We start from the raw sequence: 18,502 nt of genomic DNA on the forward strand, positions 1-18,502 counted from the left end.
TGTCAAATATGAACTTGGCAAACATTAAACGGAGTATGTGCGAACTATTTCTACTACTCTGCAAACTATTTTTATACTTTCCTATAATCATTATCATTGATTTGGAGGATTTTGGCAGATTCTCTATTTTTCATCTCAATTATTTGTACCTATATTTTGTTAAATCGGATATTTTTTTATATAACCTATATTTATCATATAAGATATAACATCTGTATAATTAAAAAAAAAATAAATAAAGATGTACATTATTATCTGTAAAAGCACTATGGGCGTTTAAATAAATAAATAAATTACCAGAAAGTGAAAACGGGAAGAATATGACGTATACTTATGACGTCTCAAGTAGACGAGTACACGGGTTGGAATGTTCCATCGGTTTTCCGCGCAAGCTGATGGAGGCTACGTGTCACTTCAGTGTTGCAAGCTGGTAGATCTTGCCAGAAACTAAAAATTAAATGGAGAGCAGTTCTTACACCACACATTAATACTTAAAAATGACCAATAGCAGTTTTTTCTAGACTTGATGAATAATGAATATAGGATTTTCACCTCGCTTCGTCATTCCCATTAGACGTATAGATTTAAATATAAATTTAACCCAACAAACAAAACAAGGCGCCATTTTATTCTTTCATTATGCTAATAAGAAAAGCTGTCTCAAATTAAAGTATGTTGTAATAATACTGGTACGGTTCTAACCTTTAAACAGTTCAGGGACCCTTTGTTCTAGAAAATCGCTTGAAAACAATTATAAAAATTTCAACCCCCTAACTGCTTTTTAGGAATACTATTATTTTCATTTGACCCTTTTTGTAATTGTTCAATTGGAAGCAAGTGGTCATTTTAACTTGGTTCGAATAATTATGGTATTATTATAATTCGTATGGTAAATGAATATCGAAAAATGTTATTTATTTTATTGTGAAGAGGAAATTTCATGGATTTTTCATAAAATATCATATTGCCATTACGGCGTCACTATACCATATTAATTTGCGGTTAATACATTGTTCTTCATTTTAAACTTTCCATTTTTTATTAAAACAATAAAAGTTTATGGTTAAAAGCTCCGCAACGTGATATTAAATTTAATTTAAGTTCATCATAAACCGTCACGTGTTTAGACATTAAATAATACGTCATAAAAATATCAATAAAACTTGCTTTATTAAGGGAAAATATTCTCTGGATGCTATTTTAAGGAAATTGCAAGAAAAAAAAAGAAAAATAATTCCATAAAATACAGAAATTTCAATAGAATATTAAACAACAACCGAGTGACGACAATACTTCTTCTTGTTGAACGATAATTGTAAAATTGAGAAATAAGGGGACTTTATACTAATTTTTTATGGCGTATTATGTCGTGTTACGCTACCTCCTTTTTTAGCCAACGTTACGGACCGCTTTACACATCAGCAGATGTGTAAAACATATTTTCCTTAATGTTTTACACATCATCCCCGAAGATGAACACTGTAATGCTGTCTGAAACCCTAACTAAAGATGGGGGTAGGCGCAACACGGCATAGTACCCAAAAAATAAATCTTGTTAATACTTTTAGTCATGAAAATCTCATATCAATTTGGAGCCTTTTTAGAAATACATATATTTCAAAAATTCGTAACTCGTGGTGAAATTGACGTTTCGAACTAAAAATAGACGCCTGAAAGAAATATATTCCACACAGAAGAATAAATAATTTCTAAAAATTTCATAACGGCAGGTCTCACCGTTGAAGAGTTTTGCTCCTTCATAGTGTACAGTGTTTTTCTGTGCTCAGAGCCCCGCATTCTGAGTTCTTTAAAAAATATATGTTATTTTTGAAGATAATATTTATACATTTGAAAGGCCGAAACGGTAATTATATGAATTTACCCCAATAGAAAAAAAATGAAAAGTAAGCTCCGAAAAATATTAACAACACACTTATTTCTATTACCTATTTAATATGTTACTGGTATGAAAAAAATCAAAGTGCTTCTTTATATGCTTTAGACATTTTTCGAGAGACTTTTGACCCATAATTAAATATTTTCGATAACGACTATTAATTATAATAGTTTTTTTTAGTATCGGCGCGCTCCATTGGAAAATTGATCAAACGTATAAACTTGAAATTCTGTCAATATTGGTGAAATCAGCTTATTGTCAGATTGGTACAGATCACACTTCTAGAAATAGTACAGTGTTTTTCTGTGCTCAGAGCCCCGCATTCTGAGTTCTTTAAAAAATATATGTTATTTTTGAAGATAATATTTATACATTTGAAAGGCCGAAACGGTAATTATATGAATTTACCCCAATAGAAAAAAATTGAAAAGTAAGCTCCGAAAAATATTAACAACACACTTATTTCTATTACCTATTTAATATGTTACTGGTATGAAAAAAATCAAAGTGCTTCTTTATATGCTTTAGACATTTTTCGAGAGACTTTTGACCCATGATTAAATATTTTCGATAACGACTATTAATTATAATAGTTTTTTTTTAGTATCGGCGCGCTCCATTGGAAAATTGATCAAACGTATAAACTTGAAATTCTGTCAATATTGGTGAAATCAGCTTATTGTCAGATTGGTACAGATCACACTTCTAGAAATTATCTGTCCGGTGGCCAAACAAAATGTGAAATAGTATTCAATGTGTATTGGTATGAATTGTAGGGTGTGTATTGGTATGAATTGAGATTGAGGATTGAACCGCAAACCTTCCTGTTAATTTATAGCTTCAACTAATAAGATTGATCAGGGCGCCAGATGGCATGAAGGTCAACGATATTGGAGAACAAAGAAACAATTAACTAAGGGCACGGGCCTGTTATCTGAAAAGGTACTTTTGTATTAGGTTAATAATAATAATAAATTTATTTCACATAAAAATCATACAATAAAACATGCGGTAACTTTGACTAGCCAACTAGGAATGGATCCTGTTTTAGGCCAGTCAAATTGACAAGTTTAGTTCATATTATAATTAAGTACTTAATATAAAACAAAACCGGTAAAGTAAATAACAGCCAGATAGTAGTAATAAAAAGACATATCACCACCGGAGTTGTAAGGTTGAAAAAATGGGAAGGGTAGTTTATAAGTTTATTATATAGTTGGATGATTAGAAAATAATCAATGGCATTGATAAATAATGTACAAATTAATACAGAATTGACAATTGTGTTCAGAGGTGATAAATATGTGTTTTTGTATTGTATGGACTTTAAAAAATTATGTATCATTGTTTTGACAATAATGTACATATATATTTTTTATAATGAGATTATCTATTGATCAACATATCTTCACTTTTTACCCTCCCTAAATCAAGGAGCCAGTCGTTGACCAATTTGCTCAAAACATTTGTACTTTTCGTTTTCCAAGCATTAGGAATGATATAGTTAGTTATGTTATTGTTGTTAATAACCGACTATTGATGTTTGTCAACGATTTTCTATATAAATAAAAATGAATATGTCTTTGTTTGTCCCGTACGCGTTCCTATACCATTCATCCGTTTGCGATGAAAATTTCAAAGTTTATTCTTATTACTGCCAGGAGTCTTTATATCATATAAGAAGTCAGGGACGCTCGAGAAAGACTAAACACACTTCATTGAAATGAGATAAGGAGTTGAACTAAAGTCGAGATAATTTAGTTTTTTAACAGTAACAACGTGGATTTCATGATAATACATGAACCGAATGGTAAAAAAGATCGGGGATGCTCGAGGAAGACATAAATCAATTAATTATTTATGGTTAATTCAATCAACGAAGAATGAGGTTTGAGAAAAATTTATAACTTGAAAGTGAATGGTTAAAGAGATCGTGGTACGATCAAATGAAATGAATACTTATCACAATATAATAATTTATTTCCACCATAAAAATGCACCCAAATGTCAGGTACTAGAATTAATAAGCTAAAAACTTTACCACAAAACAATTAAAAATTCCCGTGTGACGGTTTTTGAAGAATTTCAGTTAGTTTGTTATAAAAAATAGTTGATTATAATACGTTTGTATTTTTTGTTGACAATCTATTAAAAATTGAGTTTTCAAAGAAGCTGGTGAAGTTTTTGTTTTATCAAAATACATTTCTGAAATTAAACTGAATCCTCAGGGATTAAGTCAAAAATTCTTCCCATCCTTTTATTAGTGTTAAATGAATAGTCTTGTTTTTAACCTTTAACCTTCAATTACGTTTGGGTTTAAATGGTTTTTTCAAGACTTAAGGTCGACATGAAAACCAAGGGTTTGTCTGAATATTAATCAGATTTAAAAAAAATATTTATACCTACCCCATTGCATTCTGGAACATCGCCACCATCGGAAAATAGGTCACTGAAAACCGCTGCTAATCAGTTTATTTATAGTTTACAAAATATATTACAATATTAAAAGTTGTGTAAACTTTGCCTTTTTGGGTTAAGTCAATCCTTAAATGACGGGGGCACGAAAAGGTAAAACCAACTTTCATGGGATTTGAATAAATTATCAGTAAAGCACAATAAAACCACGTAATTCTGAGGATTAATCCAATAAAATAATTATTTTGTTTCATGGCTACCAAGTGTATTCTTAAAAAAATATCTATGTAATATTTGCAGCTTACTCTCAAAAACCAACGTTTTAATCCAACTTAATTTTAAACACCTCTTTTTTATATTAGCTCTTTACAGGAAGTTCTGAGGAAAGATGAATCAGATGATGTGCGGATGGTTTTATTAGTTAAAGGAAGAAGAGGAAGTTATGGGAAGGAAAAAGGTAAATGAGTAGGAATCTAGTGGTCAATGTGTCCAAGTGTGACGGACGTATGAAACCATTCCTCCCACTGAGGTCTAAGGTGGAGAGAGATTCAAAAGATCTCCCTTTACCAGCCTCTCCTGATCCGACGCGCCACACGGGGTGCGTTTGCGTATTTGCATATTTTTTTACGCCTAGTAGGTGGGAAAACTGTACCCCCTGAACCCTGGCTCCTCTGCTCAGTCACTAAAAGTACAAACCACTTGGGAACATCAACACCCCTATGGTAGGGGTGTTGGTTATCCAATAAATGGTTCTCTCAGCAGCGGTATGCATACTTACATCCCAAATTATAAAATTAACTCGTACCTATTTACATTATTTTCAAATATATTAATATGAACATTAGTGTAGTTATATTATACTTGTATTTAAATTGTTTTCCTGGCTAAGAGCGATGCTTATGAGGCAGGCCTGTAGTTTAAACAACTTGAGTCGTACATGGTTATTTCAATGGCCAAATTTTATCAAAATAGCTAATTAAAACAACAAAAAATCACAAGCGATTTTCAAAAAAAAACATTTATATACATGAAATTATGAATATCATATTTTTTTAATAGTTATCATTTTGGAACTAAGGCACAAAAAAACGATATCCCTAGTTGAACATCTCCAGTAAAAAATTGTGATCTTATTTTTTTGAGATTCGAGCTAAAAATAAGGAATTTAATTTCGCAATATGGAAAAATAAGTTAGCGGTGAAAGCCGCCGAAACGTCGTTCGAATTCAACCGCAGTCGATCATTCGCTTTTACCTGATGACGTAGACGTTGCCCTCATTTCAACAAAGGCCGGGAAAGCAGTTGGGTGTGACGGGGTTGTTTGGAGTGACTTTCTCAAATATGCTGAACACATGGCGACTTGATGAGCGACTGCCTCATGCATTCCACGTAGGAGCTGACGAGAGCGTAGAGCCGGGGGCTAAGCCTGCTTCTGGGAACTTAGTATTCAATTACGACTCTTCCTCGTGTACAACTTTAGTGCATATGACGTAGTATATATGAAAAACGAACATTAATTAGTGGAATATGTTATCGATTTAATAGAAATAGCAAATTATGTGTTATGATATAATTTTAGCAAAATGTGGTGGTGAATTGATAGATTTGGCAAAATATTATACACGAGTACACACATTTCATCACCAAAATATAATAGGATTATATACCCGGTTTTTTGGAAGACTTTGATTTCTACGGAAATTGCCATTTAAAAAAAAACCTACATAACTTATGGAAAAAAAATGTCCACGTATTCGTCAATAAATTTTAAAACACAATTTTTCTTCTTGTATATATTCTTGATTATTAAATTTTTTTGTTTTATTTACCACGGAACAATTAAATGACAGGTCGTCATTTGTTTGCGTGTGCTGGTATTTGATAAGCATATGATTATTTGTTTGCAACGATCGGACAGTAGACTAAAAAATACATGCATTTAAAATTTCATTGATGACGGACAAAAGTAATATTTAGTTACTTTTCTGATAGAAAAATAAATTTTAAATATAATTTGTCAAAAATGTTTTCTTCATTAATTAAGTCATATGATATTATGTATTGAGAAACCTAAGAAAACGTGGGAGAGCGAAGATTTTGGAGGGTTTTAGTTGCCCTGTCTGCGGAAAAGTTTGATAAAATACGGCGTTCCAAATCTAGTACTGAGTTAACAAGACTTATAAATATAACAGAAGAAAAATAAGATTAACCTGTCACTTCCTTCCAGTTGCTCCAGCGCTGATAAGAAAAAGAGGGTTTTACTATTTCAATGGATTTCCAGAATAAAAATGTTGAATAGCAATTTTCGCTGCCGAATTGCTTGATAATGCATACAATGTAATTGAGTACAAGAAGGGTAGAAAACCCAAATAATAATGTATTTAATATACTATACATACATTTTTTTAATTAACGCCCCGCGTAAAGTATTGTAAAATTACATACGATAGTGTACTTGGTCAAATTATATTGGATTATTGAGTTACGATAAATTATGTTGTTTAAAACCGGTTACTTATTTTACGTAGGGGGGTCGATATATACAATTCTGAATCACATTGGATAAAAGTGGCCAAACTAATACATATTTAATCAGGTAATTCGATTTCAGTAAACTTTGTTTTGACCACCAAATTAGAAACAAACAAAAAGTATTACAAACCTTGGCCTGTGTATCTAGAATGGGTACATTTCTAATTCTGCTTACTTTGTCTAGGTAATCCAGAGAAAACAAATCGAGTTACCAATTACATCCATTCATTAACGAAACGAACGTGACCGAAATTTCATATGTCTGTGATCCGCATACGTTTATCGTGTTTGTATTATTAGCAAGGTATAAAAAAATGTGGGTTGGCACTAGCGATGGGCTCAAAACTTTCGTACGGATCAAAAAGGCTCAGTTGAAAGACGGCTCAATTAAACGGGAGCAGTGAGCTCAGAACGTATGATCAATGAGATTACTGCGTTCGCCTGATACGACTCACCCTAGGTAGATGTCGAACTGTCAGATGTCGTACACGTCTTTGAGTATGTAATAACAATTAATGCTTGGATAATTTTAATGGCGCAATTTTTCTTAAATATCTCCCGACGAAAAAATAGTGATTTATTGTTATTAAGTTTAATTTGTAGAACTCCATTTTATTTTTTTATTTTATATTTATATTTAATATTGTTATTGGGTTTATAAAAACAGTTTATTTTTAAACAAGTTCTTCTGTGTAGTTATTATTACGCGTGACAGCTGTTTCGCCCTCTGAAGGCATATTTTTTTTTTCAGACAGTTTGATAATATGGTAATACCGCATAATACCCCAAAAATAAAAACTACAATATTTTTGGCCGTGAAAATCTCAAATCATATCAAATGTAGACTATTCAAGCCTAACATGTATTCTTAACATCGACCAAATGGTATATAAATGATTCTTGGTTATAGTTGCTAAATCTCTTCCAATAAAGATATCCGCAACACGCGTTGTTGAATGAATAAAGTGCCACCATTTTTATGCATTTCTGTAACACGTTTACACATTCTCACATTTAAAAAATGTATCCATCTTCTATTAAAGTGTTCATACTCCAAATTTTCATCAGTTTATACCTATATTTTGACATTTCATTGTTGGCAACCTGGGCATTTATTGCTCTTAATTTGATAATGTTTTAAAAGTAAGTATGAAGTTAAAATTAAGCTCTACGAAATAACGAACAAGCAATAAATTTAAATATAACCTCACGTATATGTTAATTTAGATCAGAGGTTCCCAAACTTTTTTGCCCCGTAGACCAGTAGCCTAATTTTTTTTTACCGTAGACCTCTGCCTGCCGAATATTGAATTTTCCTTAAACTATTTACGTCTCATCTGATAATAATTTTTTTTTTTTGTAAAAATATTCCCTTCCCTTGCCTACCCAACAACCGGGTGGCGATATAGTTGCTCTGTCTTTACATTGTGCAGACAGGGGCACCCTTATGAGGTATTACACCAAATAAAAATGAATCAGGATAAGCAACATCATACAGAACTGCCCCTTAAGTTCTTTGTCAGTGCTTATTCCGGTCAGTTCTTCTTGTCACATGATATCCGATTCTTCAACGTTGCATTTCCATAGTCAAAATGTCCTCAAACTTAGTTTTAAAGTCTGTGTGAATTGCATTTAAATGTTCAACGTCATTATTACCCTGGACGTTTTTCAAAAACAAGTTGGGGAACAAGGAAAATTCGCGGCTTCCGATGTGCAAGTTTTGCTTGAATATACTAATTCTGATGAGAAAAGGAACCTAGACTCCATTTATATACCTCAATTAACAACTTAAAAAATAAAAATACAAATATCAAATAAGTAATTTCTCAGTATATTATATTTGTGTTAGGTCTATTGTGTCATTTACGGAACTCCTAAATGTTGACTTGAGGTAAATGGGGGTCCGCTCGTATGTACCTCTATTTGAATCTCGTGGACTCCCAAAATTTTTCTCGCTAACATAGACCCCCAGCATGCTGATATCGACCCCTGGGGGTCCATATAGACCACTTTAGGAACCCCTGATTTAGATTTTATGAGTATTTGCCATTGTGCTAATTTAATAAAACGTTGTAAGGTACGTGTGGCCCTTTACTGTTTTAAAGAATTCATGAAACATACTGTTGAACGAAATTGGGAAAAAAATTGATTTAAAAGCGACGAATAAAATAAATGATGATGTGAATACCTATCTCGAATCAATTTATCGTAAAGAATTTCTTTTGATAACTTATATTTTTATTACAGGAAATTAATACAGATTCTCAGAATAATAATAAATTAAAAAAGTAAGCTTTTTTTCATCCGAAGCTGAGAACTCAATTGAAACTAATTGACTTTGCTTTTGGAAAACAAAAAACATGGTATGAAAAATTGTATTCAAGAAAAAATATTATTTAGCCCTTTTAAATTAAAAATATTTTTATAAGCATCTTGCTGATTTGTAGTCGGTGCTGCTTGGAATTGTGAACTCGAGGTGTACCGGAAAGTTGGGTGAATTTTCAATATTATGTAAAGAATTAAAAAAAAAAGTTTTCTAGCGTCTTCGGCTTTTTCCACCATTCACTTCCACGTCTTACATTCTCCTTACACCCCTTTCTTCGTTAATTGCGTATGCCACATTTTTACCACATATAAGTAGTAGATTAATTTCATCATGCCATGTTTTCCCTACTTTTTCTACCACTAACATTAGTATTGTGAAATACACATTTTTACTGTTGGCAAATTATATATATAGACATCAATCCGACTCCGTGCCGCATTCCAGTTCTGAGATCATACTGTCCAATTAAGCCAACAAAAAGAACGTAATACAAATATGTGACATAAAATTGAAATCCTGCTATACACCGCTACACTATCTAAATAACAAAAAATGCAAGCAATGTTTGTAATATTTTTAAAATGGATGCACCATGGCAAACAGAGATCACAGGTGGGTAAATTATGTGGTGATAAATGTAGAGGTAAATGGTGACAATATTTGAAAATCTCCTACTACCACAGTAAGACGAAAAGTTGCCTGTGTTGTGTATATTGACTATATTGTTGATGTTGCGCAGGACTTAGCCAGCAGTAAGAATAGATAACACGAAGCCTGGGTGGGACGCAAACGCGATGCCAACTTAGCCACTGATCGGTCATCAAATAATAATATTAATAACATGGCATATACAAAGCACAGTTTAGTGTCATTTCACTTCAAGTGCGCTTAACTATGACAAACTTAAAAACGGTAATTTAGTATTAGTGGTCATGTTCTTAAAATTATTTCAAACAGTGTGCCTTACCCAATACAGATCTAATATTATAACACTACATATACTGTTTATACAAAGTGATGACAAAACTTAGAATAAAAATAAAAGCAGGATAAGACAAAACAAGAATATTAAAACTAAAGACATAATATTTATATCAGACACCACTTATGTTTAATATTCTTCCAAATCATATTAAGTCTACCAATTCCTTAGTTAAATTTTTTGTATTGACAGACGATTGTCTTAATATTTTTTCATCCTTATCCTTTCTTAAATAATAATATTTCATATAAGTCCCATTTGCTAAAAACTGAATTTCATCCTATTTGTCTTTATTATCTACTTTGCTTCTTCTTTTGAATAATGATTAATGATTAGTTATGGTTCAAATATTGTCACAATATATTGTAAAATTACCCATCTGGTAACACGTCTAATACTTATTTTTTCTTTAATTTTGAAATATTTTGTGTTTGTATGTAGAATTACTTTATGATTGTGATTACTCTTATGTTTACTTCACTCAAATGTAAATTGTTAACCTCGATACAGGCTTAGTCCCAGTGAGGTTGATTTTTATGTGAAATAAAAGTGTTTTATGTATAGTGAGATGCAATAAATAAATATAAAACAGGAGGCAGTTTGTGCTCAGAAATGGGAATCTTCTGAGTAGACATTTTAAAAGGTACAAGGAGGCAACCGAAACGAAACAATTACCGGAAGTTTTGGAATATGGCTTATAGTAAAATATCGAAAAGAAGTTAAGATTTATGAATGGTATATAATGGTTATATGTATATTTTAAATAAGGGTACGATAAATTATTCAAAATGTTCTAACTCAGCAGGACTAATCACTTGTTTCCGGTCGCAATGAACACTACTGGGAATGGGGATGCACCCGCACACATTCCCTACAATATATTGAGGCAAAATAACTATTAAACTTTAACCCTGTTAACTCCAGAACTAATTTGGGGATAGTGACCCGCTAATATGCAAAGTTCGAATGGGCGAAGTAGTATTTTACTAAATGTATACTGGAACAAAGTTAACTAAAGTGTGGGGAGAGAAATGATCACTTTCCGGTTAAATAAGTGCTTGCCACTTTTCAATTTTACTGCCAAACTTGTTCAAATTGTTTTAGGTTCTATATAGCACCAAAGTGATTATTTGTCCGATTGGTTTAATTTTAATCATTACCTACTATACGTATACCTAATAATCTCTTATTACTAATGCTGTACAGTGTCACAACATTATGTTTCCTCCAATTCCAGAGGGTCCAGCACAATAAAATTGATAACTTAACAATATCAAATCGATATGATCAACTTTCGTTATTTTATATTGACACCCATTGCACGGTTACGCTGTCGATAGACGAATCGATATTGATACGAATAAATAAGTCATCGTTTTACGATGGCAACACTGACATATCTGCTTATGGATTGACATTCTTAAACGTAAAAACTAAGTTTACGGCTACGTAAAAATAAAAAAAAATTATTGATGAATTGACAATGTTGAATTCATGCATTGTGCAATTCATGCAATTCTGCATGGCTGGCCTCCGCGATCGAAGGGTAAGGCTCTCGACTAGCAATCTGAAAGTCAAGGCTCAAATTCCGGCGTGCGCAAGAATATTTTACTAAATGAATTTGTGTTAATTCAAAATTCATTTATTGAAAATAATATATTGTATACTTGCGGCACGTTGATGAGTGGAAGATACTCTCAGTATTGCCGTGGTGCAAGACCACCATTCAGAATTGAAATTTGCTTGAAATGGCTTAAGCCATGTTTGGTGACCAGATCTGAGTTTCCAGGTTCTCCCCAACCTTCATCCTTCCCATCTCATCTCCCTCCTCATTACCTACAGCCTCACTACATACCACAATTGGGGATGACATTCGTGATCCCTCATTGGCTCCAGACAGTTGGGATTCTTGGCGGTATTCACATAAAAGTTTATATAATATATTTCATTTCTTGATACCACTGCATTTAATAAAAGTGAACATGAACCAAAAGTGTAAAAAATTTGGGTTCAACATTTTGTACCGCATGAAGCACGAGACTTTAATTAAACCCAGATTACGTTGGTATTGCACGCTACTCGTAAATACATTTTTCAAACAATAAACTTTCGACACGTTATATAAAAAGGGAATAAATAAATTTTGAGGCGAAAAATAAACATTTTCCAGGTCTTGTGTGAATGTACGTAATAAACCTACGACTAACACGAAAACAAAGCATATTTTAAGTACGGAAATTCACAAATAATTCACAGAGTGAACTTTCCGCTGAACTATGGCCATTGTTTCAGAGATCGTGCATTCTGGCTTAGAAAAATCATAGAATATTAGATTGCTAGATTTGTTTGTTGCTACGTAAAGCGGAGAAATCACTTTCACAAAAATTCCGTTAAAATCCATCAATAAATACGTACCTACGTTTATCCCAATAAAAAAAAAATTAATCCGGAATTTTTGCAATGTTTTATAACAAATAAAAGAAAATCTATCAAATGTACCAAAATAACGTAATGTTACATTAGAAACAAAGCATGAGCGTACCAGAAAGAGTTAAAAATGAGATATTAATGATTATCAAGTTAAAAAAATATTTGTTAAAAAATTCTGCTGAGTTTTGCTATGATTAAATTTACACAACATTTTTGCTTCGAAAGAGGTAATACTTATTTAATGATTAGTTTCATTAAGAATTATATCAAAATTTGACCGCCATGCATCGCATTTGATTTTTCTAATCGTTTGAATTAATTTCTCGAAAGTCTTCACATGTAATAAACCTATTCCATAGAGAGGGTAGATAAATCTCATACTAAGTGCGGATATTCACAAATTATTCACGCCTTAGCTTCGGAAATCGTGCATTCTGGCTTCACAACAATGCTGGAATATAAGGCCCGGTTCACAAATAATCCCACATGCGTGCAAGCTCTGTGCGATACAAGCCACAGAAACCACTTGTATAAAAGTTTCCTTGTATTTTCTCGCAAACTTGTGAATTTGCTGCTTCGTACGACATCGTAGACACGCTGTTACTGCTGGAAGTTCATTGTTTTCCCAATGAGAGTGGGTCGCTGGATTTATATGACTGTGTTGTTTAAACGCAAACGACAATTTGTTTGGCCAACTTTGAGATTTAATGTAATGGAAACCAGCATACAACTTCTTAACTTGGTATTGTGTTAGGAAACGATGTTTTCTTATTATTAGTTATGGGGTGTTTTGAGGTTAGTTTCCGTTATTATTTGAATGAATGCAAACTAACCAGATAAACGTTTCCTCCCAGAAGGTAATCATTGAAAATATTTATGGATTGATCGCAACATATGTTGAAAAAGTAAAATTTTCGTTTCAGTGCGTTTCAAGCTAGGTGCTAAGTGACGAAGTGAAATTTTTATGATGGTTGATTTTAAAAAATATATATTTTTAAGTAAATTGAAAAATTTATGAACGAAAGTCGTAAGCATTGATTCATTCTAATAATATCAATCTTATTACATAAATAAAAAATATGAACCTTTTCTAGAAGAAGTGATAAAATTTCTCCTAACAGGAGAGATTTGGAGTAGGTACAGTTACATTTTTTTTTAAATTAAATATCTTTAAAAATACCTACACTTGAGGAAAGGCGTAGGATAAGCGACAAACATGCTTCTTTTTTTAAATTCGAACTCGACTGTATGAACATTTGAGTCTAGTCAATTTAAGAGTACGTACTCGATACCCTAGGCCTAAGGACCTGTTTCAACGTTACCATTCACTATAATTAACACACAAAAAATTTTGTCGTACTTTTTTTTTTCGATATTATTTTTGATAATTTCAATTTTTTCTAGTTTTATTTTTAAAAAAAATTTCCCACTCCCACCACTATAATGAAAGAAATATATGTTTTGCAATCAATGTTTATAATCCAATTATTAAAAATTATAAACATTTGAATGTACCCAATTTAATACCCTTTATGGGTGAATAAAAAAAAACATGCTGTGAACATTCTTAAAACTGCAAGAAATTGCAAATATTGATAAAGTTAGCAGTGATAAAACAAAGAGATTCACAGGTAAATCAGAATAAATAACCACACCGTAAGACTATTGCAGGGTAAGAAGGAACTGAGGGCGGGTATTCTAATCTAGTTTGAGCCTGTTTAAACCACTAGTGCGCAAATATATTGAAAAGTGTGCTCGTTATTTTCGAGTACCTACTTCATAAACAATTTATTTTTAGATTTTATTCGGTAGTTAGGCAATGTAGATTCCAAAGATATTATCTTTGGTAGGTTCTTTGTCAGTTGCACTCGCGTAGAAATAGACGAGTTTGTTTTGTATAGTATAAATAGCGCTCTCTCCAAAACGGGTCTTGTGGCGCAACGGATAACGCGTCTGACTACGGATCAGAAGATTCCAGGTTCGAATCCTGGCAAGATCGAACTTTTTTTGTCGTTCAATATTGTATTTTTCTTTTTAATATGTTAAAATTTTATAAAATGTGTATTATAATTAAAAAAATATATTGAAAGCGGTATTTTTTTTCGAACAGTTCGTCTGAAGTTGCTCGAATAATTTCCTTAGCATTATTTACAAAAACATTATTTTATTTTTATGAAGATTTTGACATCTGTGAAGTGTTTAGATAATTTCAGCGTCTTCTTTCCAACGGAATTTTTTTTAGATGAGAAAAATAAATTCTAAGTCACAACGTTATAATATTAAAAAGGTGACCGGATAAATCATCAAAATGATAATTCAATAATTCTTTAAAAAGTTATAAAAATTCATGGAAAGTGATGAAACAAAACTTTATTAACTGGGTTATGTAGGTTAGGTTAGGTTAGAAATAAGTTAGGTTAAAAATTTTTTTTTTAATAGTTTTTAATGACTTTATATCACTTTTTAAAAGTGTGTTGAATAGTCACTGTGTTGAGTTAGCATGGAACCATTAAAAATACTATTTTTTGCTGTGACTCTGTCTATCTGTCTGTAAGTCTAGCTCGGATTTGCTTTGAATTTAAGTATCATTTTCAAAATTGAACGTGTTTGTCTGGAGAATTCAAATAAGCAATAAACAACCAACAATGTAATATTTTTAATAGAAAATTATTTTAATTTTCAAATATAAAAATGGAAAGGAAGTGATTTGTCGAGAATTCAGACCATTGAGCGTAATAATAATATTATGTAAGAAGGTGCTTAGTTCGTACAAAATTACATTTCGGTAATTAATTATATAAACCAATTCTAAAAAGTTAACGCTCGTCAATATTTTGGTTTTCTGGTATGTAAAATGCAAATAACCTGAAATACAGATTTGCCTCTCATTACACAAACAGTAACTAAACTTAATTAGAGATTCAATTTTCTAATTAATCCTCTCAATTATAATGACTGTTCAGATAAAAAAGGATCACGCAATTATGTCATAGGCGTGTAACGTACAGCTAAGAGGTAAGCATCTTCGAGTTAAGGGAGACTAAACCAATTACTTGTGGTGATCCGGCCAAGGTTCAGCCGGTGTGCTGCGGTAGGAAGGATTTATGGTGAATGGGGTGGAAGCACCCTGAATGGGTCATATGCAGTTTGAAACTAACTTTCTTATAAATATGTACTCAAAATACTTGTGTGTGTATTTATCCGACTACTTTTGGTTGCACATATTTACGAAATATAAAAAAATGTTTTTTTACAATCCTAGATCTATTTTAAGGTGACCGGATAACTGGATATGAAAATGACAATTCAACACACATTAAAAAGTGATATAAAGTCATGAAAAGTGATAAAAACAAAAACTAGGTTAATTAGGTTGTGTACGTTAGGTTTATACGTTAGTTTTATCTTTTTAATATTTAAGAAAAAAATCTGGCTTGACTGAGGATTAAACCTTTCTACCCGGGAACTGGAGTCGACAACCCCACCGATCTCGCCTAGTGCTGATTTTGTAGAACCGACAGTTATTTCGAATATTAACTGCTGTAAATGTTTATATGTCCACGTGTGTGTACTTGATTACCTACTTTATTCTAATATATTTATATAAAATTCTATATTATTATTTGAGTAATGATGGTGTAATTAAAATCTATTTAAATATTTTATATAATATGGCAGTTATAATTAAGATCACTCGATATTACTTGAAATTTGATTCTAATTGATATAATATAATTCTACTTGATATTACTTGAAAAAAACTATCCTATAATATAGAAGTATAAGAGATCTTTTATAAACACAGAAAGAAAAAAAAATTAGAGATATTTGTGGAAATGTATATGAATCCTCACGCTCATACTCGATTCAAACAGCTGTTACAACGACAACAACGCTATAGCACCTTCGATAAAATTGGCTTTTGAGCAAAATATTAAAATAATTCTATAAACGTTTCACCTGCTCAAACTCCATTCAACTCTTACAGTTACAACACATAATCGACATCCATACAATATGGTTACGAATGGATTAAAATGGTGTATCATGTTCACAATACTCGACAAACAAAACATGAAGATGTTTTGATAGTTTATAGTATGTAAATTAATACAGCCAAATTGCATTATTATCAGAAAAATTTTGGTCAATGTCAAACGCTTTAGAGACTTTTTTTTTGATAAGCCAGATTATTTTTTTAAGAATTTACTAATATAACTATGGATGATTACTTTTTTTAGTCTCATTTCTTGTATTCCTGATAATGAAATCCCACAGACATAGGAATTAATAGACGAGAAGATAATGGCGAGGGGTAAAATCAACTGTTGAAGAACGAAGGGGGTAAGGCTGACCGTGATTCGTCAATAAATCAATCTGACAGTAAATAGGCATCTCGCATTATAATATCACCATTTACTTCTTAAAAGTAAAACCTGCTTTTGAATTAATAGACATTTTTACATGGGAGCGCAAATTACTCGCCACGTTATGAACAAATTTGCGAAGTCCAAATTCGGCAAAAAAATTCGGTTCTATGTTCAGAGTCGAATATTTCGTAAAAGTATTTAGTTAAGACACTTTTATAAATGTTCATAATTTACTTCCCAGCAACCAACCAGCTTTGTGTTTCGCGTCCAGACGTTTCTCGATGTGATAGTATATGTTTCTAAAACTGATCTATATTATACGATGTGAATATGCTTAAAATAAAGTAAAATAATGCTTATATATGGAATGTAATACGACAATTGGGTTTATTCTCTTTTTCACATCTATTTTTACAAGTTTTCATAGTACAAGTCAACATTTTGCCGTGTTATTTCGTAAAATGAACCGATGATGCCTCGACCATAGTTCGCACAAGAATGATGACGTCACGTTTTCAAATTTCACTTGAGGCGATACGCGAGCACAGCCGGCTCCAATGGAACCGGTATGGGGAGTGGGGATAATACGCTTTTAATCACTTAGGGCAGGTCTACTAATATTCATATGTCTATGTGAAATCCGTACCAAATTTCTCTGCGCTGGCTTGGTGATAGTTGACGATAAATTAATTGTGGGATAACTTATAAGCTTAAAATGGGAAATAGAATTGTAGTTAATGTTTCCTTGTCAACGTCCGATACCTTCACCCCTTCACTTCACCATAAATAAGTAATTAGGACCACAGAGCTATTTGCTGGTAAGCCAGATTTACTGACAACATTCCCTCTCTCGAGGATTTCAATTGCATATAGGTGCCTTACATCGGCATATTGTACAATACGCCACTGCTATAAACATGCATCTTAAAGCTACTATCTCTAATCCACATTACACAAACATAATAATCAATGTATATTATGCTACAATTATCAACTAAATTATACCGGTTTGGGATAGAATTTAAACTTATATCTAGATGGCAATCGACTACTGTAACCACAAACTCATTGTATTATTCCAATTAACATTATGCATTGCGATTTTCTCTTACCAATTCTTTTGTCCCATCTTTTATAGGTCCGCCTAGCACTCCGTGATCTGCTTGAAGGTCTGGTAAAAAATGGCTTGACTTCGTATTCCATCTTATAGTTTCTGTCTTTCCTAGCTCAGTATCCGTGACTAAGATATTTTAGTCGAAAAAAAACATCATTTTAACCATTGCGTTGGGTTAATATTGATTCTTTGGCAATTTTCACACTCCTAAGGGATTATTTTTCTGGAATTTTAGATAACGTGATGCACAGTACACTAACATTCATTTAACAGTTGTGTCTATGAAAAAGTATTATCCCTTAAACTAAAAAAATATTAACTTAAATATTAAAAAATCTCTAATACACGAGTAGGGTATTGCAATGTATATTATATAGTATATATGTAGCGTAAAATACCTGGAACATATTATCACAGACGACCTGAAAGACATCGAT

At 32.0% G+C, this 18,502-nt stretch overlaps 1 protein-coding gene and 1 non-coding gene across 5 annotated transcripts in view; both read left to right on the forward strand.

The window, feature by feature from the left end:
• LOC149423499 (spondin-1) overlaps nt 1-18,502 on the forward strand; it is a 312,969-nt gene that overhangs the window by 192,542 nt on the left and 101,925 nt on the right. The window lies entirely within an intron of this gene.
• Nucleotides 14,508-14,580, forward strand: TRNAR-ACG (transfer RNA arginine (anticodon ACG)). The gene has a single exon. It is a non-coding gene; the product is annotated as a tRNA-Arg (tRNA).

The sequence above is a fragment of the Hesperophylax consimilis genome, chromosome 5 (genome assembly GCF_061612785.1).
Source record: "Hesperophylax consimilis isolate HC1 chromosome 5, BYU_Hcon_1.0, whole genome shotgun sequence".
Taxonomy (NCBI): Eukaryota; Metazoa; Arthropoda; class Insecta; order Trichoptera; family Limnephilidae; genus Hesperophylax; species Hesperophylax consimilis.